General features: G+C 48.2%; 1 long non-coding RNA gene across 1 annotated transcript; it reads right to left on the bottom strand.

Moving 5' to 3' along the window:
• Nucleotides 1-546: 546 nt before the first annotated feature.
• Nucleotides 547-7182, bottom strand: LOC129038969 (uncharacterized). Its single transcript, XR_008503265.1, has 3 exons — nucleotides 7134-7182; nucleotides 1626-1797; nucleotides 547-701 (listed from the first exon to the last, which is right to left on the bottom strand). It is a non-coding gene; the product is annotated as an uncharacterized LOC129038969 (long non-coding RNA).
• Nucleotides 7183-26283: the final 19101 nt, after the last annotated feature.

Below are 26283 nucleotides of genomic sequence, written 5' to 3'. Positions count from 1 at the left end.
CTGCCCCTCTAGGCCTCCCAGCTCGACAGGTTGTGGGTGCCACTGGGACTCATAGCTCCCAGGAAACTGGGGCCTCCGATGCACCCGTGTCTACTTGGACAAAGTTGCTAAGAGCCCAAGCTTCCACAGCTGCTCCGGATCAACCTGGGCTCGCTCGTGTCAGCCCTGCTGATGCTGACCTGGCTTTATTTCCATCAACAGACGCAACACCCAATCACAACACCGTGAAAGAAGAGCAGGCGAGGAAAACCATGTTTGCTTGCACCAATGCCCTGGACTTCTTCGCTGAAACCAAAGTGGACGCTGAGAACGCCCCCCACGTCCTCAGGGACCGAGCCACTTCCAGGCCTCGCCAAGCAAAAGGGCTGCTTTCCACGGGTTTCTTTTGTGGAAATGCCCCGTCCAGCCTTGAGACTCACGCAGGGAGTGTGCTAGTGTGTGCCCCGGGGAGTGTTCATACCCCTCCGGCTTCAGAAAACAAAGAAAAATCACCTTTACCTACTGCTTTTGGTGTTCAGGCATATCTGAAATTTATTGTTATGATTGTGATGGGTTGGAGAGGTCATCGTTTCAGCATATGACTGAGTTTAGTAACACAGACCATGAGGTTCTCTCAGCTTTGTGGGACTCAAAGGTGCACACTGCCACGTGTTTGAAGGGCCACCTCGAGGTCCCCGGAGCTCAGGAAGAACCGCGTCCCTCTGGGGAGGAAATGCGATTTGCTCTTGCTTAGAGGCCTGTGTTCATACCCACATATCACAGGGACACGGTGGGGCTGTGAGGCAAGGGTACATTTCACGAAAGGGATGTACCACGACCGTGAACCAGCAGCGGACGCAGGACATGCGCCAAGACAAACAGGGCCCAGGCTGCCAGGCTGTCTGCTCCAGGGCAAAGCCTGATTACCACATGGGGCCAGGAGGAAATGGGTGGACCTGGCCGCTGTCCCGTGGGCCTGGTCATCGTCCACGGTGCAGCCAGGGCTCACCCGTACGCTCCGTGCATATTGTCTGGAATTCACTTCTGGCTGCTACTAAAGTGGGGTCGCCGTTTATCCGCAAGGAGGAAGCCCATGCGAAGCCACACATCAGTGTGGATTTACATCCCACGTTCCCTAAAGGAGACAGCGCGGAGGGCTTGAGGCCAGGACAGGCACCCGCACACAGCCCATCTGCAGGCCTCGCTTCCTCCAAGGGGGTGCCGGGCTGACCCCGTTCTCTTCCAGGCTGCTGAGACCAGCATCTGAGCCAGCCCAGGCTGTAAACAAAGCCACAGCCAGAGGTGCTTCAGCAGCAGATGCCCATCCCCCAGCTCGGGGCTGCAAGCCTGGGGTCAAGGTGCCGGCAGTGGAGGGTCCACTGAGGCCTCTTCCTGGCTCACTGAGGTGCCTTCTCACTGAGCCTGGCAAGGCCAGGGAGGAAGCCAGCACGCCCGTTTCTCTTCTTGTAGGGACACCTGTTCCATCCTGAGGCCTCCACCCACAGGACCCCATCCAACCTCAGCACCTCCCAAAGACCCCACCCCAACACCGTCACAGGGGGCTTAGGACTTCAATGCACGGATCCTGGGGGATGCATTTCAGTCCACAGCAGCCATAAGCCAAAGACTTCCTTCGGAATTCTTACCTGGTTAAGCGAGAGGCTCCTCTGGGCGTTGTTGCTGCCCTAATGGGGCTGGTGGGCCACAGACGGCGACAGGCCAGGTAGCAGGATCCCCAGGTCCAGTAGTCCTCGCCGCATCTGCTGCTCCTGCAGCTCCTCCACTTTTCCTAGGACCCGATCCTACGCTGTGAGGGACCTCACATGCAAAACAAAAGGGGTTGTAGGGGGTTGTGGGAAGCGGGGATGAGGGATCTTTTTGATCAGAGTAGAAGACGGACACATGAGCAGTTAAACAGGCCCGACCAGAGGCAGGTGTGAGTGTCACCTGCTACCGAACACCTGCTATGAGCCTTGGGAGCCCCAGACAGGGTCCCTGACTCTGTAGCTGGTGCTCCCCTCCCTCCCCCGCGAGTCCTACAAACCAGGCTTAATTCCAGTGAGTGTTTGTGCTCAAACCTCCCCATTTGCCTCAGAAGAAGGAGGAGTCACGAGCCCAGAGGACAAGGAGAGCTCAGGGGCCCACAGAATTAATGAAGCCTTGGGGACCTCCATTCACTCCCTCAACAAACACTGAGTATTTTAGGAAAAGGCCTCATGCTTGATGTGTGGATCTGAGAGTGTTTTATATTTTTCTCAGGTTTCTAAGTATCGTTTCAAAATCTCACACAAAATTTTTTAGGCTAAAGTTTCAGGAGTTGATAAATTACAGCATAAGCAAATTCCAAACATCCCAGGTAGAAAATAACCCACAGAGGTAGATGTTCTCTTTAGAGTTGAGATCAGAAATTGCTATGCTGTAAAATTTCGACCACAAATAATAACGTCGCTATTAAAAATAAGCATCATTATCTTATGGAGTCTGAGAGGGGAACACTGAGAAGAAGGGTCGGCCAGCCGTGGGCAGCAGGACCAGGAGGCCCTGCGAGCCCCAGATCACGTCTACTGCGCGTGTGTGCACTGATCCGCCCACACAGGCGTTCAGGGCCCTACCTGGCCAGTCACATGAAAGTCTGGCTCAGAAGGCAGGAAACTCTGTCAGGTCAAAATGAGTAATAACATTTCTAAAGCGACAAGGCTACAAAGGAAGCTGGACTCACCGGATCCCAGGAGGTTTGCGAGGCCCAGCGAAGGGCGTGGGCTGGGGGGCTGCATGAAGGAGCCACGGAGCCAATACGGTGCTCATCGCTCCGCAAGCGGCGCCCCGGAGCCGCTGCTGGTCCCAAATCTCTGACCTCAACCCTTGATTCTTGTCCTCTGACCTGAGACTCTGACCAGAAACCATGAGTGCGTGACCTCAGGCAGCCTGAGCGGTAATTCCGCGGCTTCTAGCTGGGTGAGCACATCCCCTTAGCAGGGTCAGAAAGTCCCGGAAGGGAGACAGGGGCGTAGACAGCCAGAGAAGAAAATTCTCTGGCTGATTTGGTAATCGGTCAACTGGACTTGAAGCAATGAGCTTTGTAAGAGTTTTGATATTTTAATTTTTAAAGGCATCTGAAGTTTATGAGCATCTGAAGTATAAATTTGTGAGCTTATCAAAATGCTTAAGAATTTTAAAGTTTTAAAAAGATTAAACTTTTCATCAGTGTTCAAATACTTAAGGCAATGGTTCCCAGTCAGGGGTAACCTTGGTACTGTGGGGAGATAATTTTTATTGTCACAACTGGGAGGTGCTGCTGGCCTCTAGGGCCCTGTTGTAGGACAGCATTCACAACAAAGAATTACCCGCTCAAAACATCCACAGTGCTGGGGCTGAGAAACTCGGATTTAAGGAAGTCACCTTTGGGTCAAGCAGCCTGTTTGTAAATATTGTTTAATTGCCTGAGAAGATTTTATTCATTAGATTTACAGTTTTCCCTTGCTAGGGGTTTGAAGTACCTAAGAAAATCAGATATGTTAAATTTATGATGATGGTTTGAAAAGCAACGTCTGAAGAAATTTTATCAAATAACTGGTCTAAAATATGTATTTAATTTGCAAAATGTATACACTGAGTATTAAAGAGACAGGAAATGTGTGTTTTTAGTCTTCACATCAAAATTGCTCTATTAATGAACAAATAAAAGATTAAGTTACACCTGCAAGCTTAAGAGAAATGGTTTTACAATGTACACTAAAATAAGCAAAAGCCTTCGCAGGAGAGCAGGCAAGGCAGCCCTTTGTTTCAGAGCTGGAAAGAGGACGTCTTCAGGGCACAGTTTGCTCTGCTGACCCCGCCAGGCAAGGGCAGTGACAGCCGCCTCTAAAAGCTTGTGTGAGAGCAGCACGGGGGAAAGCAGAGCACATGCAGAACCGGTGCCCAGTGAGCGCGACTCATTGCGATCCTCAGCGTCTTGATGACACCTTTGGGGAAGCTGCTGAGAGTGGGGTGGGCAGGAGCTAGGGGACAGTAGCAACCCTCCCTCTGTGGGCCCCCAGGATGTCCTTGGGAGGACACATAGTGGCCAGAGCCGGCCTGAGCTTGAATTCTCACCAGCCCCGTGACCCCAACCCTGTCCACTCACCAGACCTTGCTTTAGCCCCAAAAGCTGGGCGTCATTGTCTGGACTTTATGGTGGAGGACAGTGAGCCCACTGACCTATCCATCCTCACCCCACCGCTGATGTATCCAGCTGACAAAGGCAGATCTGTTCTATTCTGGCCCGAATCTCTTCCCATGCTAGGCTGTGTAAGATTGGGGGTGTCAAAGATCAACAACCATTCTCATTCTCTTGGGATCTCCTCGGATCCTTTGGCCAGACACCAGGAGGCACTAGAGGGTTTAAGAATTTGCAAGACAGTTGACTCCCTTGGTCACACTGGGGTTCAGCCAGGCCTGGAATCCTGTGGGGGATCTCCCCCAGCGAGGCCTTTTACTTTCAGCACTGACTCTGATGGTTGTAGATAATTAAATCTTGCTACTTCAGGGAGCTAACTGGTGCCAGAATATTCCCTTGCTATAAAGCAGTTCCCTGCAATGCTGAACTCAACATTTTTCAAAATTTCAATTCACATTTGCAGAATTAAAATCCTCAAAAGGAATATAAAATGTAAAGATACATAAAGTATTATCCAAAAAGAGAGAGAGAGAGGCATTGCTGCTATTCAGATATCAAGGCGTAATAAGCCTTTCAGCATTTCACAAAAGATAGGAACAGATGCCATTGTAATTCTTGTTCAGGAGGGCACAAGGACCAGCGCCCAGCTCTGTGTCCAGAAGTGGGTTAAATTTCCACCCACTCTACAATAAGCACACAATAAGTATTTATTATATGTCTAGTACATGTAATGGATATTAGGGATTTTTGGTAAATCCCTAATTAAGTATTTATGAAGGGTAATGATTTCAGAGCAACAGTGATAGAAGAGTGTTTCCCAATCAGCATCTCCCTGAAGAAAGGAAAACTCTTTATGGTCCTCGTAATGGACACCAGGGGTGAGAAAAGTGAAGAGGGAATCAGAAGAGAGAAGAGAATCCATCATAGTTAATGTTAATGAGGACCAGGACAGAGGGGGCCACAGACCTGGAAAGGAGATGGCTTCCATGTGTTACTGCTTCCCTATCAGCCGTGATTTCTCACCCATATTAGTCTAGACTCCACCTCCAGAACAATCCTCCAACCCCCATTTCACCAAAACATGCTGGAAAAAGTAACTCCATATTCGAAGAATTGATACAGACTTTTAAGTCCTTAGCTTTTTTTGCTTGTCTGCTATATTAGCCACAGTTGACAATTCCATCCTCACTGTTGACCTCCCACCCTCACTTTTGACCTCCCACCCTCACTGTTGACTCCCCATCCCCCCTGTGGGCTTCATCATCCTCACTGTTGACCTCCATGTTATCACTGTTGACCACCCTGTCCTCCCTGTTGACCTCCCCATCCTCACTGTTAACTCCCCATCCTCCCTGTCGGCTTCATCATCCGCACTGTTGACCTCCCCATCCTCACTGTTGACTCCCCATTCTCACTGTTGACCTCCCCATCCTCACTGTTGACTCCCCATCCTCACTGTTGACTCCCCATCCTCACTGTTGACTCCCCATCCTCACTGTTGGTTTCATCATCCTCACTGTTGACCTCCCCATCCTCCCTGTTGACTCTCCATCCTCCCTGTTGGCTTCATCATCCTCACTGTTGACCTCCACATTCTCACTGTTGACCACCCTGTCCTCCCTGTTGACCCCACTATCCTCACCGTTGACCTCACCATTCTCACTGTTGTCCTCCCCATCCTCACTGTTGACCTCCCCATCCTCACTTTTGACCTCCCACCCTCACTGTTGACTCCCCATCCTCCCTTTTAACCTCACCATTCTCACTGGATCTCTCATCCTCACCGTTGACCTCCCCATCCTCACTGTTGGACCTCCCCATCCTCACTGTTGACCTCCCCATCCTCACTATTGACCTCCTATCCTCACTGTTGACCTCCTCATCCTCACTGTTGACTCCCCATCCTCCCTGTTGGCCTTGTCATCCTCACTGCTGAACATCTCTTTCTCACTATTGACCTCCCATCTTCACTGCTGACCACCCCATCCTCACTGTTGACCATTTGCTTCTCACTGCCGACTGGCCCAGTCTCCTGGAACCACTCATTACCACTGAGGCCCAGTGAGGATGGGTTCTGCTTCTGAGCCTTTTCATTCCTTTCATCTTCACATCCTTCACATCCACCCCTTTGCTTTACCCATGCTTGACACTTCCCACCTCAATGGCCACCCCTGCAAAAATGAACTAACCACCTTTCACCCTAAATTTGCTCTCATTCTGATTTCATTCTGTCAATCAGTGGCAATAACCACCAGGTACCCCATCTCCAGGTAGGAACCTGGGAATTATCCTCAACCCATGCTTCTCATTTGATCTCATACCCTGTTCATTTGACACAGCTGATGGGAGCAGATGGAGCTGAAGCAATGAATTGTATTGAGAAGAGCAGGGTTTGAGGGAGGCGATGCAGTGTCACCAGCTGTAAAGAACAAGTGGGCAGAAAGAATATAGTGATATGTTTGAGCCTTTGTAAGACCCACCTCACCTTCCTGAAATACAGGAAGTACACCGTAAATAAAGCTGAACATTTTTTTCTGTTTTATAGTGTTGCTGTGGCCCCTCCATTGTCATGTATATATAAATTATTGTTCTTATCAGTGCTAAATGTAGAATGGACCCGTCAAGTTACATTTGCCCCTTTTGGATCTAAGACTGACAGCTCATTAGACTGGACACAAATGAGTGTGTCCCTTCACTCTAGGAACAATACCAACACCTTAGGAGAAAAGGCAATGCATGGACTTAGATAAAATATTATGTAAGCCTTTTACTTACTCTAGGGTTGAAAATCACTTCTCTCTACCTACATATTCCTCAAGTTAAAAAACCTACGTGCAATGTCCAGTTAACCTCTGAACAGTTAATTATTTCAATTCCTATACTACTGAAACAATATTAACTAATACACATATATGATGATCAGTATCTGTGCATAAAGTTGTCAATCTGGGAAAGCTTTCTCTAAGAAAAGGGGAAAAAGTTAAGCCTGGAAATTCACCTCTGAGAGACGTTGCCTGTTGTTTCTCTCTTTCCTTCCCTTGGGCTCCTCCACCATGTTTCTGTCGACCAACAGAACGTGCTGAACACGGACTTTACAAGGAACACCCACTGTGCATTTCACTTCTTCCTCCTGTTAAACTACTGTGGATCCACTCTTGACCAGGGGCCACTTGGCTGGTAAATGAGATCTTGCAGCTCACTCATAAGTGATGTTATTTATTAACACTCTGGTTTTCCAGGAAAACATTTAGGATGTATGTGGAACCTTAGAAGGAAGAAGCCTGGGAGTTTCCAGTCTATGTTGTTGCTGTTAACCATCATTAACAAGCATTTGTTAATCATCAACAAAAGGTAAGACTAGGTTGTAATGTAACTACTTAATGAGTTTTTGAGGGAGGTTTTGATAAATTGAGTCCCAAGAGAATGAGCCCAAATCATGAGTCAGAACATGGCATTTCTGTACGTTGTGGGTACAGCCAGTGATCCCACCTCTTGACGGCACAAAGCCTGGTAGGAGACAAGGGCTGTGCTGCCTGCAGCTTTTCCCTTCTGATTTCCTTTGCAGTTGATGGAAATCTCTGATTTTTCTTCCAACACCCAAAAGAATCACCCATTGTGGAGTGAGTGGAAAGCTCTTCATTGCCACATGTTTGGCACAGCACCCAAGTCCACACCACCTGCCTGTGTCACCCACCAGCTTCCTGGGCCACCCACACTCACCCCATGCCCCATCCTATTGCTTCCTAGGGTGCCCTGGCATCTGTGATCTTTCATACACAAGAATCATCTTTGAATGTAGCATTCACCTGTGACTTGCTTCCAACTAATAGAACATGTCAAAAGGGATGGGATGTCCTTTGTGTGACTTAAGTTACGTAAAATTGCAACATCGGTCTTGCTATGACATTCTCTGCCTTGACGGTTTTAATGAAAATAGCCAAGAAAGAGGCCCACATGGGAAAGAACTGGAAGCAGCCTTCAGACAACCAGCCAGAAACCCAGGTCCTCAGCCCGGCCCCTGCCAGGGCCGGAACACTGCCAAGGCAATGAGCTCGGAAGCAAGACCCCTTCCAGTTGAGCTGTCAGATGGGAGCACATTCCTGGAAGGCACCTTGATGGCAGCCCTGCAGAGGATCCAGTGAGCTGTGCCCAGATTCCTGTCCCACAGAGTCTATGCAATAATAAATGTGCATTTTAAGGCCCTAGATTTGTGACAACATTGTTACATAGCGATGGATAACCAGTACAGTGTGTAATAATCACACCCTGCACAGAGCTTGCCTTGGAGGCTGCACACCAATTTCAGACACATCACCAGCTCCTCCTCTGACATTGGCTCCAGGCGCACAGCATGCCTCTCTCACATCATCCTCTGTCCTTTTGGCACGTTTTGTTTTCCTAAACATCCTTTCATCACTGAGAACCAAATATCATGAACAAGAGCCATGGGCTCTGTGAAGGGACAAGACCCCATGGACCACACTGAGCTCCTCGTCTCAGAAGGTGATGGGGCAGAGTCATGCTGCCCCGTGAGTGAGACAGGATTCCTATCTCTGACATGACCTCCAAGCATCCTAGCAACTTGGAGACTTGGGATTCTAAAGCCAAATTTGACCTTGACCTAGGCAAGATGTGACAATAAAATGAAGAAGCAGGTTTTGTCTTTAACTTCATACTTTGGTCCTAAAGAACGTGAGGTCCTGGGACAGGCAGAGTCATACTGACCATCTCTGAACACCTGGCACTTAATTCAATTCCTTGAGCATAGCAGATGCCCAAAATTGCCATTTTATTGAATAACTGAATTTCAAAAGTTTGTTGGCCGTCATTCAACCAAACATAGGACTTTCCAAAAACAGCATTTTGAAAGACAATACTCATTTGAACACTTGCCTTTATCTTTATTTGAAATAAATAACCTCATTACTTAGTCACTTCAGCTAAACAATGATGTATTTGGGCACCTTCCATATGCCTGGAACTGGGCCTGTCACTGGGGGCAGAAGAGGAACAAGTTATGTTGTTCTCTTCAGGAGGGCATGGGCTACATGGAAAGTGTGAGTGTGTGAGTGTGTGAGTGTGTGAATGTGTGTGCATGTGAGTATTGTATGGTGTAATTGTGTGTACATGTGGAAATGAGTGTGTGTGGTTGTGAATGAATGTGTGACTGTTTATCCTGTGAGAATGTGTACATGTGTGTTAATGTATATGAGTATATGAGTGTAATGTATGCGAGGAGTTGCATGTGAGCTATTGTGTGTGACTGTGTGTGTGCATGCACACATATATGTGTGTGAAAGCACAAAGAAGCCAGTACTGGGTGGGGTAGGGTGCTGAGGAGTGTGAGTGGAGTGCCCCATGTGGCTAGGTCAGGTGTGGTCCCAGCAGGCTGCTGGGGAAGTTCTGTGCAGCTGATGGGTAGGCAGTCGGAGAAGTGATTAGTGGCGAGTGCTTGGTCTGTGAGGCAGTGACACAAAGTCTATTGCTCTGTTGTCTCTTTACCAAATGCCAGCAGCAGCTGAAGGGTAAGAGAAGCAGGACCCAGCTTCGGGGGGAATGGGTAGGGCCTCAGGTTTCAGCAAGCATCTTAGAGCCCAGGGTGGGCTCAGGCTTCACACTCAGATCTCAGATTCTGGGTTGGACAAATGAGATCCAAAATGTTCCGTGCCAACTGAGCTAACATGGTGGGTATGAGAAATGCCCTGATGCCCGGGGAAGAAGTGACACCTTCACACTGGGAGATCAGCATCACGATTCAAACCCTCTCCCTCCCTTCCATGAGGGTCTTCCCATGCAGGAGGCCTGGACCTCTTGGAGGAACCAATGGTGGCTCCTGCTCTGGAGTTAGAAAGGCAGAACCACCAGCTGAGACCACAGGCATTGGAATCAGATAGGTCTGGGTTTGCATCCCAGCTCTGCTATGGGATGGATTTTCTTTCCACTTTCTCACTTGTGAAATTAAAATCAACCGCAAGGGAATGGAAGTTTGGGGAATGATATATGTAAACATCTTGATAAAGAGCCAGGGTCATAGTTAGCTCTAACAATAGTTGTCACCAACATCATCATCACGATTCCTTTCTTAGAGCCCTGGTGTCACCCAAAGCACTTCTGCTGCCTGGGCTGTGATCCTCTTTGGTCTGAAGCAAAGCAAAGGAAGGGTTGAGTTTATGAGGGCCTCTAAGATGCAAGACAGGGTCTTTGGGGCAATGGGAACTCAGAGCCTAAGAATTTTTCCAATGAGGGACAGCTGCATGGGAAAGGAAGACTGAGTAGAAAGACTGGGCAGGGGTCAGATAAAACTGCCCTCCAGTTCCAGCTCCCACACCTTAGAGCTGTGTGGTCTAGGCTGGCAAGGTGCCTGACTTTCTTATGACTCTGTTCCTCAAACTAGACAATTGTGGCAGTAACACTTTGGGAGGAAGACTATCACATGGTAGAGCAGCTTGGCTTCAATCCTGCTTCTCACCTGGTGATGACAGTGATGACAACGATATTGATGACAGTGAATGTGATGAGAATGATGATGATGGTGATGATAATGGTGGTGATGGTGGTGATGACAACTATGGGAAAGTCAGTTGGCTTCTCTAGATTTTGGCTTCATCATCTATGAAATGGAAACAATAAACAAGATCTTTGGCATCTTCTAGAGTTTTGGAAGAATTAAAATACTCCATGTAATGTGTTTAACACAGAACCTAATGTAAATGCTCAAAACTGTTATTAGCATTGGTAATGTTGATGATGGTAGTGGTGATGGTGGTAATGGTGGTGGTGATGATGACAAAGATAGTGATGACAGTGAATGTGGTGATGATGATGATGATGGTGATGGTGAAGGTGATGATGGTGATGGTGATGCCAAAGACAGTGATGAATGTGGTGATGATGGTGATGGTGATAATGATAGTGATGATAATGGTGGTGACAAAGATGGTGATGACAGTGAATGTGGTGATGACAAAAATAGTGATGAATGGGATGATGATGGTGATGACAGTGAATGTGATGATGGTGATGGTGATAATGATAGTGATGATGACAGTGAATGTGATGAGGATGATGGTGATGGTGATGATGGTGATGACAAAGACAGTGATGAATGTGGTGATGATGGTGATGGTGGTGATGGTGATAACAATGAATGTGATGATGATGATGAGTGATGGTGATAATGATGGTGATGGCAATGGTGATGACAAAGATAGAGATGACAGTGAATGTGATGATGGTGATGGTGATAATGATGGTGATGACAAAGATAATGATGACAGTGAATGTGATAATGGTGATGGTGATGGTGGTGACATGTAAAGCTCTCTTACTTGGCCTCTCCTTACCCAGTTTTCTTCATTACATGTTTTCTTTGGTTCTTCTGTGATCCCAGGACCTGGTATCAATGGTATTCTGGAATCTTCACCACTTAGGGGCATTCCTCTAGTGCCCACGTACCCCTGCTCCCCTCAGTAGGGCTGTGTGCTGACCAAGAGTCATGTCCCAGATGGTCTATGCTTGTTGCAATTATGTAAATCAATCATTATCAGTTAGACCCATAGAAAGCACCAAATACTTTCTGAATTAACGAATTGTGTAAAACATTGCTATATGAGTACATGAAAGAAAAGTAGTTGTTTCTATGACAGCTAATACAATTGTCCTGGAATGACTCTTTTAAAGTGAGTGGATAAAAAACGTTGTGTGATCAGGTGTTGGTGAGGCACCCGCAAGCCCCTGGGCCTGCACAGTGAGGACACGAAAGGCTCCACACTCAGGCTGTTCTGTGAGCACCCCGTGTTGAGTCCACTTCACAGGGAAACTGGAGAACCCAGTCATGCACCATTGCAGTGGTTTGTGCAGAGAGAATGGTGCGAAACACCAATAACAACAGAGACAGTACTGGCTCTCTCTTAAAACATTTGAAAATAAGTGTCCATGTTTTCAGAGAAATTAAGATATCGTAAAACTTGTGTCAGAGTTGTCTTAAAACTTAAACTGACTCTGAGTGAACAATCAGAGGCCTCTAGTTGTTAGATGAATTACTTCCTGCCTCCGGGTTAACTGAGCAGGATCAAATCCCAGCCAACAAAGGGGCTGTGCCGTGTCTGGGACCCCCCTCTCTCTGGAGGAGCCAGGCCTGCGATGCGGCTTCCTGAGCAGAGGACTGCCCTGGGATGAGACTAATTTCCGGACCTCCGGAGCAGCGCTGTGGGTGAGCGCCCATGTCCTGGGAGCTGACCTGGCCACGCTCCTGCACCCGAGGCCTCCTGTCCATGGCACTCCTCTCTCTGAGTCCCTGGAGGCTGCCTTCCTCCTCCTCCCAGGCAGCCCATCGCTGGGAACACAGACTCCGAGAGCAGCCTGACCAATGACCCTGGGTGACAGATTAAACAAATACGTAAAAATTAGCTGCAAAACAAACTTCCTGGGCCCTGACCTGAGCCTTTCCCTCCCCCCAGCAGCCCCTGCAGCGTCAATGCCACTCTCCCTGAGGGACCCACTAGGCCTCTGCCAGGCCAGGACTCAGAGTGGATCAGAGGACCCCGCCTGGGCCTGTCCTGCTTCCAGGGGGCATGGGGAAGCCTCTGTGGGGCTCTTCTCTTGGGGCCCATCCACCTCCCTGAAGGCTGCCACTCCCACCTCCTAAGCCTGACACCGGCCCACAGGGCGTGAGCTCCCTCAACCTCAGTCTCCCCACCTGCAGCCTGGCACTGTGGGCCTTCCTCCTTCACAGGGCTCTCCTGAGACAGTGCCCGGGAGGTGTTCAGAGCATGCCTGGGGCCCAGCAGCATATGTGCCAGCCTCGCTATGCCACCAAGAACGGCTTGGAAAGCCACAAAGGCCTCCGGGGTCCCCGGGCTTGCAAGAGCCCCTCCTCTCAGGGCTGCTCCTGCAGTGGTAGTTTCAGCAGAGAAACCCACTGCCAGCCCCTCCTCCACCCTGTCTGTCACTCACCAGATGCTTGGCCACGCACTTCATATTCATTTCCTGGTTTGATTCTCTTACCAAGCCTCGGAGGGAAACTCTAAAATCCTTATTTTATCATGGCTCAACCAAAATCACCTAGGCAGAATGTGGTGGGAGCAGGGTTCCAACACCGCTCCATAATAGCTCAACCAAAAATCACACAGCCAGAACGTGGTGGCTTTTTCAGAGCCGTCAGGACTGAAATAATGAACTAATAAGACCCACCTGTGAGCTGCAGATGAATTCACCATCAATTGCCCATCGGCAAATGGCAGCATCCTCGCTGGCTTTCCCCACACTTTCGTGGGATGCTTAATTTCGTATGAAGTGCCAGCTGCACAGGGCCTAAACCTGGGATCAAGGGAGCCCACGCGAGAAGCCTCTCAGCAGACAGCCACGTCATCACTGCCACTCACAGCCATGTTATTGCTGCCGCTGACGACCACGTTGTCACTGCCGCTCACAGCCATGTTCTCACTGCCGCTAATGGACACGTTATCACTGCCGCTTACAGCCATGTTGTCACTGCCGCTCACAGCCATGTTGTCACTGCCACTGACGGCCACATTGTCACTGCCACTGACGGCCATGTTGTCACTGCCACTCACGGCGAGCAGCATCCCTGTGCTTCCAGGTGCTTTCTGGGCACGAACGGTTTACTCGTTCCCTTTTCTCTCAGATTGAGGAAGTTCCCAGGAGAAGGGGTCTTTAGCAGGGCTATAAATTTGACATTGCAATAGAAAGTCCTAGCTAGGGGACCTGTGACTCATGAAATTAGATGCTCTTATCTGTGAGTCTGTCCAGGGTCAGGAGGAAAAGTAAGCCCCACACACCAGACATTACCACCCGATGCCTCCCTGCTTGGGACAGTCGTAAATGCTGAAAACACACCCCATGTCTGCATTTCTAAAGTACGTGTATGGCGGGGGCAGGGGGCAGGTAGGTGCAGGCCTGGAGCGGGTCTACATGCACACACATGCTCTGAACACATGTTCATCAAATCCCCAAATCCACAGGAGCTGTTAGTGTTCATATGATGCAAACAGTTCCCCTCCCCCATTACGTGGCCCTCCCAAAGCGCACACACATTTATCTGTCACCTGCCAAGTGCAGAGCATGCAGAGATGAGAAAAACGTGGCCTTGTCTGGCGTTGCTGACAATCTGAAGACCACTCAGGCTGACAGGCTCCAGCCACACAACTTCCATTCATGTGCAAAGGACAATTTACAACGTGGAATTGATCTCCTCTTTGACCAGCTTTGACAGACCTTGGTACAGGTTCATGTCCTTCTTAAAATACTGGACAGAGTTACCTGCCAAAAAATTCCTGCAAAAGTCCATTGATTCAAAGGTAGGACACGTGATCACAAACCTTTGCATATAGCATTTGCCTTCATGGGTTATGTGGATGGAAATTCCCAGGGCTTGGTAGAGTTTTCAGTGTTCATCCACATGCACATCCTTGTGTCAACCAGGATGAAGGCTTTGATGACAGCCACCAACTCTGGTAGCACAAGCTGGGAACAGAGTAACTGATAGAAAAAAAAATAAGAGTTTCATTCAATCCACACTGGATTAAGTTATCTTAAGAGGGATCTAGCTTCAGGTTGGTCTACATATTGTGACATTCTAGCTTGACTTTATGTCAAAATAGTTCCATCATAGATCTTGTGTAAAAACAAAAAGTCAACGATTTTTAAAGATACTTTGTTGGCACCATTCTCATCTTGGTAACTGAGGAATTCCGATAGTAACAAAAAAATGCTTCCCTGTGTTCAGTGTTTAATGACCAAAGCCAGACTTAGAGATTTAAAATATGAAATTCATTCTCTTCTTACACCAGGAAATGACGCAGTTCAGTTCAAAACAAATACAAAATGCTGGCATTGCCCTCTCTTCAGGCACTGCTGCCTTGGGTGGAGGGAGATTCAGAGAAGTAAGAAATCATTTCTTTTTTTTTTTTTTTTTTTGAGACAGAGTCCTGCTCTGTCGCCCAGGCTGGAGTGCAGTGGCGTGATCTCCGCTCACTGCAAGCTCCGCCTCCCAGGTTCACGCCATTCTCCCGCCTCAGCCCCCTGAGTAGCTGGGACTACAGGCGCCCGCCACCACGCCTGGCTAATTTTTTGTATTTTTTAGTAGAGATGGGGTTTCACCGTGTTAGCCAGGATGGTCTCGATCTCCTGACCTCATGATCTGCCGGCCTTGGCCTCCCAAAGTGCTGGGATTACAGCCGGAGCCATGGTGCCCGGCCGAAACGATTTCTTAAGATAAAGAGCCCACGATTAGAAAGGAGGACAAAAAATAGAGCCCATCTATTCAATATGGCATCACACGTGGCACGTGTGACAGATGCAAGAGAAAGGAGCTGAGCAGCCCGGGTGAGAGAGGCCCCATCAGCCCGCCCTGGTCCCGCAGGCCTCTGGGCTGTTCCAAAGGCGAGTCCATGAAATAAATGGTGGGTGTGGAGGGAAGTGGTGCCTTGGAATCATCTGCTCGGGGAGGAGTCCCGGCTGTTGTGGAATGGATACACACTGTGCATACGCACAAGCACATGTCGGACAGTCACAATGTGATGAGCACCAAACAGAGGCAGCAAACACAGAAAGAGCCCTTGTCTTACAGCCGTTTACTCCCTAGGCCTGATCAATATTTCCACTTGCACAAGATATCTACTCATGGATTACAGATTGCTATGCACACACACACACACGTGCCTGCACACATGTATACACACACACGTGCCTGCACACACGTACACACACGCACACACACATGCCTGCACACACGTACACACATGCACACACACGGGCCTGCACACACGCCTCTTCATTGGCTGCCACGTGGCTTCCCTAACAGGCTATGACCTCATACTCTCACACCACACGCCCCATCATGAGTCTAGAAGCCCTCCAACCCACCTAGACCTCAACATTTCTCTGGCTGTTAACTCCACTTTTTCTTAAAATCTCAGGGCGAGAATGCTCTCCTCTGGGATTCCAGCCCCGACCTCCTCACTTTGACTGGCTCAGACCCTCCTGTGTCTTGGGCTAGTAGGCGCAGCTGTGTGTTTCAATGACACACGCTATGATCTCCATCGGCGTTCCCGTCTCTGCCTCCTGGCCACCGTCCAGAACAGAGACTGCGCTTTCTCCCCTCTGCGCCCCTGTCCTGTCCCAGTCTGTGTTTCCATTAAACATCCAAGAGCATGCATGGGTGTCTGCACCATCGCTCCGTCACCTGCCAGCCGGGACAGGGAGCTGCAGTCTTCAAGGTCAGGGTTCTTCTGGAATCCTCCGGACGGCCTGGTCAGGCAGATGACACCCCACAGACCACAGGGCTCGGGTCACTGGTCACACAGAGGTCACACCAGGTCAGCTTCCTGCAGGAGGACAGGTTGTTTCCTTGGGGTCCTTGGTCTCTCCCGAGTGATTTGAGCCTCCTGCTTCATGGAGCTCTCCTCCCAGTCTGATTGGGACAACAGAGGAGACCTGTGAAATTACCTTGTAAATGGCAAACTGGAATCAAATGTCAGATAAATTGCTCACTGTTACCAGGCACAGAACATTTATTTTGTAATTTCTGACGATTTAGGTTATTTAAGTGCTGCATGCCTATAATACCAACCTGCAGCTGAACACAGATTGGCATCATGAGCTCTGGGTTTCATCTGTTCTGGCCCATGGCAGAGGAGGGGCAGCTAAGGGGCACCGGAAGCTTGTGGTCATCAACACTGTTTGACCTGCCCTGGCCCAGAAGCCAGGATAACCTCTATTGGCCTATGTAAGAGAGGCTTGAATATAGTCCACTTTCAGGGACACATGTGCATGCACGTACATGCACACATGCACCCCCCATGCACACATGCAAATACACTTGCACACATGAACATGCAAATACATAATGCACAGATGCACACATATGCACACGGGCACAGGCAAACCTGTGCACACATGTACACACAAATATATGCACATATGTGCACACAGGCATGCACACATGTGCACAGGAAAACACTCATGCCCATAGGCACACAGTCATGTGCACAATGCACATATGCACACAAAACACATGTGGACCCAAATACACATGTGCACATATGTGCACACAGGCATACAAAACACACACATGCACATAAAACACACGTTGTCACACCTGCACAAGCAAACACATGTCCCCATAAGCACAGTCACATGCACACAGGCACCCATACAGGCACACATGTGTGCAGGCATGTGTGTGCATGCCCTTATGCATGTGTGCACATACATGCAAACATACATACACATACACACCAAATGCCCATGCAAACACACATGTAACCATGCACACACACAGGCACACACGTGTGCAGGGACATGCACACAAATACCCATGCAAACACACATGTACCCATGCATGCACACAGGCAACACATGAGCAGGCACATGCACACAGATGTATATGCAAACACACATGTGCCCAAGGAGGCACACAGGCACACACGTGTGCAGCCACATGCACACAAATACCCATGGAAACACACATGTACACATGCATGCACACAGGCGCACACATGAGCAAACACATGCACACATGTGTATGTGCAAATGCACACACACATGCCTATACACAGGCACATGTACAGCTCCTGATCCACATTGGGTTTTGCCTCTTTTGCTGTGTTTAACCTCAGGGACTTCTCTAAATGTCCTCACCAGTGATTTTGATTTAGAATCTAAAATACCACACTATGAATTCCTAAGCACAGAGAGTATGTCAGGTTGTCAGGCTAAGTAGGATCCCCACCGTATCACCAGCCATGAAATGTGGGCTACCCATGGAAGATGGGCACCTTTCACTTCTTCCTGTGCGGTTTCTGTCTAAGAAAAGGTAGTTTAAAACCTGAGTTTTGTGCTTATCATTTGTTTTTATAAAATTTTTCTTTCGTCTATTTTGAAGAGTAAGTAAAAGGAGGTGATTTTTGGTGAGTTAAGAGTTGATTCATTTAATTTCAGGTAGCCTGCACTCTGAGCTTTGAAGTGTGGTGATGAACAACAAGGGACACTGCCAATTCCTGGACTTGCTCCAGTCCTTGGATCTTGTTATGATTCACAGCCCCAGTGTCAGGCGAACCCATTATCTTTCCAAGGGCTGTTTGTCTCCAGCCCTCCGTGTGCCAGGCAAGCAGCCTTATCTGGGCTTCCCAGAGATTGACCTGGCTGACTCCTGCTGGAACAAATGGCAGCTCCTTTCCAAACTCAGCATAAACGCGCACATGTAAGGCAAGGAAGGAGCATGTGATAGCGCCAGGATTTCATGACAGACGGTGCAAGGTGAGCGTGCGTGTTACACAGTGCCAGCGTGACCGGCAAGCCCGTTGCAGGATGACACCTATAAATGCTGCCGCTGACCGCTGGCGATGTGCCATCTTGGCCTTGCTTTTAAGACAAGGCTGTTCATGGCCAGCACTTGGGGAACAAGATTTAGTTGCAATTAGCAGAATTTGACCACAGCAGGAGGGGCCAGGAAGGAAGGTGGGGCCTCTAACTGAATTCCACAACATCCATTTTCCATACAGCTCACAGCCATTAAGATGTGCTCAAACCAAGGCCATTTGGTTGATTAAGTGAAAAGCCACCCATTCCTGTGGGGAAAGCACTGGATATTTACTTAAAACAGTTAACCCTGATTTCAGCTGAGTTCTTTGTTGACTGTTCCTCTTTAGAGGTGTCATTTAATCTCTCCGAACTTCAACTCTTTAACCAACAGGGTTGCTGAGGGCACCAGATGGAACCACGCACACGACTGATGGGTGTTTCACAAACGTGTTCATTTTGGAAAACTGATCAAGACATAGCCCTGCACACTATTGAGAACAACAGCAGTGGCACTCGTTGTGGCTTGGAAATAAATACTAACACCTCAGAAAGATTCACATTTCTCCTTATTCCATTGAGCTCAGTGGTGATCAAAGCGGGCATTTTTTTATCATCTGTGTTAAATAATCATCAATTTTATTATGTGCACAGTGGTTGTTTTCACTACTCATAAGTTAATCTGTGGAAATGGGATTTTAAAAACCTGGACCACCTGGAAAGCCCTAATAAAGCACGGTAGCAGCTTCCCTTTCTTTTTGCACAAGAAGCATTAATACAAGAATTACATGACGGCAAAGGAAGGCAGTAATTTAAAAGTTCCCCAGCATGCCGCCAAATAAAGCCTAGGAAAATACTTCCCACTGAAGAGTAGTTTTTCTCAAAGGCTGAGAAGACAGGAAAACCTGACAATGCTCTGCCCTCTTCCTAAGCCAGGCAGGCGAGATGCCAGAGGAACAGGGATCTGGGTCCTCCCTGGGAAGGGCAAAGAATGTCCAGACACCAGCAGGAGCGGGCATTGTCCCTGGGACACAGTTGCTCTTATATAACTTGAGACACCATTTCTGAAACATTTTGGCCTGAGCCCTGCTAACCAAGCCGCACCGATGCCTGAAGCTCTCCACCGTGACCCCCCACGGAGTGGAGCTGGGGCCACGGTACCTCATGTCACTGCCTACCTGCCCCTGATTCCCCGCTATAAGGCGTGTCCAGGACAGGCCGGCCGAGCAGCCCGCAGACCTCATCTCATTGCAGGTCTTGTTTTTCCCCACAGTAAAATAGCCATATTGCTCTTTCTCTAATAAGTAATTTTTAAAGTACATTTTTGGTATGAAAATTCCAACCGCCCAGCCAGGCACAGTGGCTCACGCCTGTAAATCCCAACACTTCGGGAGGCTGAGGTGGGTGGATCACAAAGGAGTTCAAGACCAGCCTGGCCAAGACAGTGAAACTCCATCTCTATGAAAAATACAAAAAATTAGCCTGGCATGGTGGTGAGTGCCTGTAATCCCAGCTACTCAGGAGGCTAAGTCAGAGAACTGCTTGAACCCAGGAGGCGGAGGTTGCAGTGAGCAAAGATCACGCCACCGTACTCCAGCCTAGGCGACAGAGCAAGACTCCATCTAAAAAAAAAAAAAATTCCAACCTTCCTTTAAAGAAAGAAAAATCACTAAAAACCCAGAACCCTGCAGTGCCCACAGTTAAAATGTTGGTGACTGTCATTTTATACATCTGCACACATCAATTATTACATCAATGGGATGGGATCACACGTGAAGTTTTTCTCAGGGCCAGTCTTTTCTAAAAAGCCATTTTGAGTGGGCAAAGGACATGAACAGACTCTTCTTTAAAAAATATACATGCAGACAACAAACATATGAAGAAAAGCTCAACATCACTGATCATTACAGAAATGCAAATCAGAACCACAATGAGATACCATCTCATGCCAGTCAGAATGGCTATTACTAAAAAGTCAAAAAATAACATACTGGCAAGGTTGGGGAGAAAAAGGAATGCTTTTACACTGTTGGTGGGAGTGTACATTCGTTCAACCATTGTGGAAGACAGTGCAGCAATTCCTCAAAAACCTAAAGACAGAAATGCCATTCGACCCAGCAACCTCGTTACTGGGTATATATCCAAAGGAATATAAATCATTCTATTATAGAGACACATGCCTGCATATGTTCACTACAGCACTATTTACAATAGCAAAGACACAGAATCAACCTAAATGCCCTTCAATGATAGACTAGATAAAGAAAACATGCTACACATACACCATGGAATACTATGCAGCCATAAAAAGGAAGGAGATCATGTCCTTTGCAGGGACATGGGTGGAGCTGGAAGCCATCATCCTCAGCAAACGAACACAGGAACAGAAAACCAAACACTGCATGTTCTCACTTATAAGGGGGAGCTGAATGATGAGAACACAGGGTCACATAGCAGGGAACAACACACACTGGGGACTGTGGGGGTTGGGGGAGGGGAAAGGAGAGCATCAGGAAGAATCGCTAATGGATGCTGGGCTTGATACCTAGGTGATGAGATGATCTACGCAGCAACCCATCATGGCACATGTTCACCTATGTAACAAGCCTGCACATCCTGCACATGTACCCCCAAACTTAAAATTTTTTAAAAAGAAAATGTCTGTTAACCCACAAAACAAACAAAAAATAAAAAATAATACAATATAAAAGTCTTTTTTGGCCAGCTGCTTCCTGCCCCTCCCTTCCCCTCCTCTCCCCTACCCCAGATATAAACCACAAGGCATGTGTCCTTCCAAGCATCTCCCACTCCAGTGAATCCTGTGCAATTATATGTGCTCATACATAAGGCAATCACGTCACTGTTTCAGACACAGAATCTCACCACCACATAATTTTTACTGCCTCTTTTCCTTTCCTCACTCAAGAAAATGGTTCCAAGGAGCTGGTACAGATGCATGGTGTCTGAAACAGCCACAGAACCATCCACGGATGAGCCACAACCAGTCAGCCACCACTTGGCTTCGTCACTGAGGGGAGGGCAGATAGTGCGGTAAACACCCGTCTGTCTGCCAGGCCACGTGCATCTTTCCTCATGTACCCATGTTCTCCCCTGCAGAATGCAATGCAGTGCAGACTCCTGGAGAGAAGCTACTGAAGTGACGAGTGTGTTTTCAATTTCAGTCGATTCTACCGGATTCCTTCCCCAAAAGGCTGCATTGACTCACACAACCACACGGCGACAAACTCAAGTGACTTCAGAACATAGAAATTACCCAGCGGAACATGCATAGCATAAGATCAAGAAGAGGTGAAAAACCCTTAACCTGCTGTGGGAATCACATTGTTGGTTCTGGTGTTTTCTTCTAGGACGATTGCACGCGTAAGGCAAGACAGAGCATGAGTAATTATGTTGCGTCACGGGGAAGCAGCATTTTGGGCATGGAAAGAAGAAACAGAAGATACAGTATGTTAAGTCTTGAATTTGAAAATACATTTCTCAGGTCTATCTGCTGAAAGAAGCTAGAAATAAGGCCACCCTATTTAGAATGCACATTCCTAGAGCCTGCGTTGGAACCTAAACTTCCTTTCCACGAAAAGAAGCCAGGACTCCAGAAAGTGGCTAGTTCCAGGTCCAGGGTAGAAAATGCTCCACATGAGCCTGGAACATCTTGTCAGGCCAAAGATTCCCAATGAAACGGGAAAGGTTCCCTTGTCCCCCTCACAGGGCATGCAACGGGGGAGTGGCTCACTTCTTCAGTGTCCCACTGCACAAACCTCAAGGGGAGCAGACAGACGGGCAGGCTTGGGGCTCTGACTCCATGGCAGTGTCCAGGGGCGAATGTTCACAGGGGAAGCCCCAGTGGGCATGTGTTCCAGGGTGCTCTCTTAGCTTTCTGTCTACGGGCGGCTTGTGTTAACGACCTCAATTAGACCCCTGCCTTATCACAAGGACAGAGGGCTTTCCGTATCCTGGGGTTTCTTGCCCTGGTGTACCAGAAGAATCGGATCACACGTGGGCTTGGAGAATGAGTGCAGGGTTTTATTGAGTAGAAGTAGCTCTCAGCAGATGCGGGAGCCAGAAGGGAGATGGTTTTCCCCTGGAGTCCAGCCGCTGACTCTCCTCCAACCACTCAGGCCAAACTCTGCATCATTCCACAGTCGATGGCCTGCTGGTGCCTGGCGGCGTGCTCTTCTGCCCGCGTGCTCTCGACGACCCACCGCTTGTGTCTTCTTCCACCGATGTGTTCCTCACGACGTCCAGCTGCTTCTGTGTGTCTGCCCACTAGGGTCTTGGTTTTCATAGGCTCAGGATGGGGGTGTAGGGGGGCCAGGGTGGTCTTGGAAAATGCAACATTTGAGCAGGAAGGCCAGAGTGCCTGTCCTCACCTAGGTCCGTGGGGGTGGCCAGGGGCCACTCCCTCCTCTGCCCAGCACTCCCATATCACCAAGACGGTTGCAGGAATAGCAAACCTGCAGAGCCCCCCGCCCAGGCCTAAAAATGTGTTCAAATCTGTGAGTCTGCAGTGAGTTCTCACAGGAAGAAACCTGATGGCACTGCGGCCACAGCAAGCCCCACTGAGACCGGCCCATCTCCAGATGCCAGCACCCTGCTCGTGCCACCTGGCCTGGGCTGCGCCTCAGCAGCCGTGTGCTGCCCACATCAGCAGCATCAGGAACTTAGGACCACCAGGCCAGCGTCCCTGCGGCCAGTGTTTGGGTGGACAAGAGCATGGAGACCTCCCTCCCCTAGCGAGCCTGACCAGCTGCCTCTGGGGCCAGGCTGAGGGGGGCTGTGCCTGAAACTTTCCTGCCGCCAAGAGCCTCTTGTCCCACCCTGCTTCTCCACAGCCTTGCCGGCCTCTTGGGAGCCCTTTACGAGCTCCTCACTTGTCCACAAACTTCTCGGCATCGACTAAGGAAGTGACCAACTACGGAATGTTCCAGAGAAGCAGTGCCTACGAGTTTCTCCCGCCCTTCTGCTTCTTTTGCCCTAAAATGGAGGAAATTTCTGAAATTGATCAGGAAACCAACTCAAGTGAGAGCGTGGGACCTCCTTCTCCCTGCCCAGCGAAAGGTAGGCCTGGAACGAACCAACCCGAGTGACCTCCCCTTAATTCCGTCTCCCCTCTGCCCTTCCCCAGCATTTAGGAGATCCTAGACCTCCTTCAAGTGTCTGAACACAGGAATGGATCTCAAAGTCAATCAGTCTTGTGCAGAATTTAAAAGCATCTGCTTTGGAGTCAGGAAAAAGACAAGGATTTCTACTATCACCATTTGTATTCAAAATCACCCAGCACGCACATAATGTTTAAGATACAAGCCTTAAGCATCGAAAAGGAAGAAGCAAACATTCATTGCTTGCAGACAATATGATTGCCTATGTAAAATTAAAGACCTCAGAAAAGTTATTATAAATACATAGTTGACAAGGTGTCTGCTCTAAGATCAATGTATAAAAATAAATTGCACACATACAGCAGCAACAAGAGTTAGAAAACATGACTTTAAAAAAAAATGCAATTTATGGCTGGGTGTGGTGGCTCACGCTTGTAATCCCAGCACTTTGGGAAGCCAAGGCGGGTGGATCACCTGAGGTCAGGAGTTCGAGACCAGGCTGGCCAACATGGTGAAACCCCATTTCTGTTGAAAGTTAGCCAGGCGTGGTGGCGCACACCCGTAATCCCAGCTACTCAGGAGGCTGAGGCAGGAGAATCCCTTGAACCTGAGAAGCTGAGGTTGCAGTGAGCCAAGATTGCGCCATTGCACTTCAGCCTAGGCGACAGAGCGAGACTCCCTCTCAAACAAACAAACAAACAAAAATTTACAACAGCAACAAAAACTATGTGACCCAGAAATAAATCTTTAGAAAGTTGCATAAGACCTAATGCAGAAAATTATAAAATTTTGTCAAAAGACATAACAGGAAACCTAAGCAAATGGAGAGAGAGCTTGTGTTTATAGCCAGAGACATAGAGAAGCTCAACATGATGCAGGTGACCGTTTTCCTTAAATTGGCCTCTGGATTTGGTGCAGTTGTAATCATAATCCTAACAGGTGTTTTCATGAAATTAGAAAAAATAATTCTACAATCTGTATGGAAGAACAACGTGCCAGACATATCTAAGAAACTCCCAAAAAGCGTAATTCCCATCAAAACTTATTATGAAGGTAAGGCAGTATGACATCGGCCCAGCAATAAGCAAACTGACCAGGGGAACAAGGCAGAGTCCAGAAGCAGCCCCGCGTGTGTGCGCGCAGACCCTTTGCCAGTGGAAGTGTGATGCTGCAGGCTGGGGAGGGCTCATGTGAAAAGGTCCAATGAGATCACGTCCTTATGCCTTACACATTAATCAACTCCACGTAAGTCACAACTTAAATGTGAAAAACATTTTGAATTTTACAATGAGAAAAACATCTGAGTTTAGGAAGGGAAATGATTTCTTAAACACACACAAAAAATGCTAATCATCAAAAAGATGGATAAGTGGAACGACATTAAAATTGAGAACTCCTGTGCGGCAAAAGATGAAAAGGATTAGACACGAACTAGCTGATGTTTGCAACCGCATAACAAAATATTAACATCCAGAATATATTAAAAATTCATTGGTTGAAAATAATCCCGGCAGGAGGGGTAAGTGGACAGAGGAACAGACAAAACAAGGGTCCACATGCAGGTGATTGCGCAGCCAGCTCCGGTCCAGGGGTTCACTGTGATGTTTTCTTTCCTTTTGAATATGTATAAATATGCCCATCATAAAAGTATTAAAAATTAAAAAAAAAACTAAAATAAGAAAAAGACAGATGATCAGGCAGAAAATCAACAACAGGTGACTCCAGTGCCATTTGCAATGGCAAAGTCCTGGGAACCACGTCAGAGTCCACTGGCAGGAGGAGGAATTAGGGAGCTGTGACGTGGTCCATCGTGGAGTACTACATAGTGGTGAAGATGAACAAACTACAGCCATGCGGAGTTAAATCAGTGACTCATGAAATGTGACAAGCTCCGGACAAGAACAGGTACTGTGATACCATTTTTCAAAGCTGAAAACCAACCAAAACGACCACATGTTGTTCAGCAAATACACAAATGTGATAAACATTTTTTAAAGCAATGAGATCATGGCAGCAAGTCCAGGCATGGGTCCCTGGTGTGGGACCCAGCAGGGCTCAGGCAGGCAGGCATGGGGGTGCCAGTCATGTCCTATTCTCAGAGAGAGGGTTTCCTGGGGTCTTCATCGCCATGTGCAACCACGTGTGTTACCGCATTCCTTTGCATCAAATATGATATTTGCAAATAAAATAAAGACAATTATTGTAATGACATACAGAATCCCAGAGTCTTTCTTAAAGTAAAACCAGGTAACATTTTCTTAAAAGTAGACCAATTATATTTATAAATGGGACATTTTAGTCTTAGGAAAAGATAATCATTCTACAAATGGGTCATTGTCGCTTGAGAGAAAGTGTGAGCACAGCCCATGTGGGGTCACGGGGTGGCTGGACAGACGCGCAGACACATGCTCTGCCGGCTTGCGGAGCATGGCCCCTTGCCAGGGTGGAGTTCCAGTGTTTGTGAAATGTTAGAGCATAAAATTTCCTAAATGACTGTTCCTGTGGAAGCACATCAAGATATACACGTGCAACTAGATCCATGTGCTAAGTGTCTTCATTTTTCAAGTCAGCGACCTGGCAACGGCTGAGACCACAGTCCTTGTTGCCTCCAGGGTGCAACCTGCTCTGGGCTGTCACAGTCCCTGGGGACTTCAACTCAGAAGATCCCTCAACTTTCTGGAAGGTTCCTCTCTCAGAAGATGACTTGGT

The sequence above is a fragment of the Pongo pygmaeus genome, chromosome 5 (assembly GCF_028885625.2).
Source record: "Pongo pygmaeus isolate AG05252 chromosome 5, NHGRI_mPonPyg2-v2.0_pri, whole genome shotgun sequence".
Classification (NCBI taxonomy): Eukaryota; Metazoa; Chordata; class Mammalia; order Primates; family Hominidae; genus Pongo; species Pongo pygmaeus.
Note: the sequence above shows the minus strand (reverse complement) of the source record. Positions and strands in the feature narration are given on the sequence as shown.